Source organism: Echinops telfairi, unplaced genomic scaffold, assembly GCF_000313985.2.
Source record: "Echinops telfairi isolate 266 unplaced genomic scaffold, ASM31398v2 ScPeMD7_70;HRSCAF=299, whole genome shotgun sequence".
Classification (NCBI taxonomy): Eukaryota; Metazoa; Chordata; class Mammalia; order Afrosoricida; family Tenrecidae; genus Echinops; species Echinops telfairi.
Window position 1 is genome coordinate 65,658,786 of NW_022103968.1, and position 4,575 is coordinate 65,663,360.

The following is a 4,575-nucleotide window of genomic DNA, read 5'->3' on the forward strand; positions in this document are numbered from 1 at the left end:
GCGGGAACGCCCCTGGAGCCAGAGTGGGGGCGGGGGTGGGCCCACCTGGAGGCGCGCCCTGAACCCCGCCCTGCGGGGCCTGCGGAGCAGGTTTGATCACGTTTCTCAGCTCCAGGGACCCTGCTCCAACTCTGGGCCCTGCTCTGGGGTCTCTGGAGACATGCAGTAAATGGTAGCGGCTCTGGGTCTTGTGCAGTAAGATTTCTTGACTGCTGCTTCCCTGAGCATTGATTGTGGATACAAATGAAATTAAATTCTTGACGATTGTTATCTTTCCTCCCCGTTTGTCGTGATGTTATCTATTGGTGCACTTGTGAGGATTTGGGGTTTCTTTATATTGAGTTGCAATCCATATTGAAGGCTCCAGTCTTTGAACTTCATTAGCAACTGCTTCGAATTCTCCTCACTTACAGCAAGCAAGAGTGTGTCATCTACATATTGCAGGTTGTTAATAAGCCTTCCTCCAATGCTGATGCTGTGGTCTCCTTTATATAGTCCAGTTTCTTGGATTACTTGCCCAGCAGGCAAATGAAATAAGTATGTTGACAAGCTTGACACACACCTCTCCTAATTTTAAACTGTGCCACATTCCCTTGCCTCTTGGTCTATGTACAGGTTCAGCATGATGCGCAATTTAGTGTTTTGGAATTCCCATCGTTCTCAATGTTTAGCCATAGTTTGTTATGATCCACACAGTCAAATGAATCAGTCAACGAAACACAGGTATGCATCTTTCTAGTGTCCAGCTGACATCAGTAATTATATCCCTCAGGCCATCTCCTCTTCTGAATCCAGCTTGAATTTCTGGCAGCTCCTTGGAGACATGCTGCTGCAACCGTATTCAACAAAATTGCATGTGCAGGTGAAGAGCAAGGGTGTCTCTTTGAGGACTGAGTGTTTTCAAACATCTGACCCAGGCCATGGTATTTCAATCGTCTGATAGATGTGAAGGTTGGACCTTGGCTCAGGAAGACCGATAAAGAATCGATGCATTTGAGCTATGATGCTGGTGAAGAATAGCAAAAGCACCATGGTGTGGGGGTAGCCAGTCCCCTACAACTAATCACGGGTTCGGTAGGTGCAATTGTACGGTTAAGATATATAAAAATTATAGTAAAGCCATGGAGCATAGGGAGAGATGGGAGAGTAAAATAAAGAAGTCAGACACATTTCATGGTAGCATGCTCACCTCAGCTCCTCTTGGTGGTACACGTGGAGGTGGGGGACTAGCGGGCAGGAGAGAGAGCATCGTGAGGTTTTATTTCTAACCAGACCTTACATATCTTTGGGGGCATGCAAGCCCTCTGATTACAAATAACAATCTACGTCACAGGGAGGGGTAGTAACATAGGCAATACAAGCAATAGGAGGGGGGATGACCTAGGGGTGTACACGCACTAGTAAAGGGAAGGAATAGGGGTACATATGTGGCAAGATGGGTGGACCCTAGATTCAATATAGTGGCCTAACCTTAGTCATCCTTGAGTGGTCCCAGGCTTGCCTTCAGGCACTCCTTAAAGGAAACAATATCAGAAGGGAGTGGCCCCTACCTAGGGTGAGTCAGATTATACAATCTTGTTGCTCTAGATACCCTTAAAGAGAATACTGTAATCTCTGACCTACTTTCATTGACTGTCTAGTGTACATTACCATGTAGCAAGCAGCGGCTTGGGTTTGGCATATATTTGGGGGAGACTGCTTAGGAAAAATCTTTCTGTTTCCCACACCATGGACTGCCAGAAGAACAAATAAATCTGTCTGGAAGAATTACAGCCAGAATATTCCTTAGAAACAGGATGCTGAGCCTTCGTCTCACATTCTTTGGACATGTTTTCAGGAGAGACCATGCCTGGAAAAGGACATCGTGTTTGGTAAAGCAGAGGGGCAGAGACAACGAGGCAGACTCCAGGAGAGGGATTGACACAGAGGCAGACTCTGTGTCTTGACAGGATTGACAGTGGGATTGACACAGTGGCTGCAACAAGGAGCTCACACCTAACAGCAGTTGTGAAGCTGGCACATGATGGGTGTGACAGTTGGATAATTTTATGTCAACTTGGTAGATATGTAAAAGTGTAGAGGTGGTATCCGACCTGTCAATCAGGTCACACCTTGGTGGTGCCTCCTTGTGGGGGTAGCCTTCTCATAAGGAGGGCCTGGGGAACCTCTCCCTCGTGCTCTGTGCCCTGACACTCCTGCTTGCTGGCCACAGATACAGCTGCTGGCGCCCTTGCCTTGTTTCCACTGACCTTGGATCCACACAACTTTATATCTACCGGCCTGTGATTGTCCCACATTCTGCATCATTGCATGTAACTGAGTCTGAAGATGGAGGACCAGTATCAGACTTAGGGACTTGAGCTGGAATGGGCTGGGATGTTTTCTTGATATATAATTACTTATTGAAATAAAGCTCTTTTTTACACATATGAGTGTCTCTGGACTTTGTTTCTCTAGACAACCTGGCCTAACACAATGGGGTAGTGTTTCATTCTGTTGTACATACAATTGCTATGAGTTGGAACTGACTTGAGACCCTCTAACAACAATAGTGACTTTAGGGGAACTGCAAAGGCCTATTAGTGGTAGGTAGCAGAGAGGGACAGAGACTAGAAGACAGGGTCCAACCATGCCACCTCTGAAATGCCCTTCCCTCCTAGGTGTCATTTAAAGATAGGAACAGTATCTTTAATTAGTCCTCTGCGAAATGTTTATTGGGGATCCTAGATAGAACTGGAGATTGAACTGATCAGAGCCACTCTGGAGGGAGCTGTGAAACGGATTAGCCTTTTGTCACTCACCATCCACGGAGCCCTAACATTTGACCCACACTAGCATCAAATAGTTGAAAGCTCAGACTAACATGTTCAACTTATTAAGAAAGTTTGTATTCCAAAAATACTGTATCCTCAGAAAACAGCACCTATGACAATTACTTTTAAAGTGCTGAGTAATAGCTCACAGTTGGCAATGGAGCTGTGCTAACCAATAAACTGCTCATTGGTGCCCCTCCCACCCCAAACCCCAAATGATGTCCAGATCATGTATCATACCTGCCAAAAGTTGGATATGCCTCTGATTTCAGAGCAAAAACATTTTAAAGTGGCTCTCAAAGTGTGATCCCAACACCCACAGTACCTGCACTACCTGGAAACTTGCTAAGAATGTAGATTCTTGGCTGTTTTTGATCTACTGAATCATAAGAGCTTTGGGAGCGATTCTGTATCTTCACACACACACCCAGTGGGGGGAGAGGGGAGGTGCCACTCTTGTTCTGTTTCCACAGTTCTGATGCACATGTGAACATTTTCACATGCAGATGTGAAAATCATCTATCTACCCCAAATAAAATTGATTAAAAATTTTAAAATCTTCTATTACTTTCAACATACTTCTTCCCCAAAGCCTCCTCATGGTGTTGGGCTAACAGATTTTAAATGGGGACACCAAGATAAACATGACCCCCAAACAAGGTTGAAGTTGGAATGTACACAGGCAAATCACTGCCAAATTTGGCAAAGATAAACTGCACAATAACCTGGTTACCCAGCATCTTATTTTCTAGCTTCCAGCAGTCTATCTGGCAAATAGCAGGCCTTCCTGGCTCACAGATTAACTGAAATATTCCTTAAGGAATTTGTGTTCATTTCTCTGTCTACTACACCACTTCCTTGGTGGTCCCATCCTCGCCCTTCCTTTCCCTTCACTAGCGCCTAACCTCCAGGGGGTGTTTCCATCCAGGCCACATGCTGTCACTGCATTCCAACACATCTGTCTTTCCCGACACACACACACACCCCTTGCTGGATTAGAGGCCTCTTCCTCAAGCTTCCTTTCCCTAGAAAACATTGTCCACCCTTCAACAATTATTCTACATAGACTCTATCCAAGAGTTGCTAATCTCTCCCCTAATCCAAGAAAATTTTCCTAACCCCCTTCTCCTTTGCCTTGCCGTCTCTTGGGTAGACGTTATCATTCTCTGCTTTTTGTTGTGTTGCGATGAAGTCACAGCACGTAAGCATTTGATTTAACTGCATCCAACCGCATACACTTAGCAAAAAGAAAAATCTCTGAACCTCAGAGTTCATGTACAATAAGAACCACTGTGCTCCGCCTCATGTGACCATTTACTATGTCAGAATCTAGTGTTTAAACACATACTTTTTGTACAGGTAGAGTGATGATGTGGCAATGTCCACGGAAATCTTTGGCTGAAGCAACTTGGAAGTTGGGGATTGGGGGAGTGGGCAGTGCTAGAATCTAGAAGGTAGGGACAAAATATGATACAACCTGTCAAGTCCAAAGTGTCAATAGTGTGAAGGCTGAGAAAACCAAGTTAGAGTGATTAACCAAGATAGTTAGGGGCGAAGATAATGTTGGTGCAGGATTGCCCACCGGAAGATCTTAAGACCATGCTGTGTGATTACTAGATCTACGGCTGAGGAGGCTGAGTTAGGGGACTGGGACTGGAGACCGGGTCTCCCAGCGCCCCGTGGTTCTTTTGTTGCTTCTCCCACAGAGAGCACAGCTGTGCTCGCTGCTCACACGGTCCTTCTCACAGCTCCCGCAGCACCT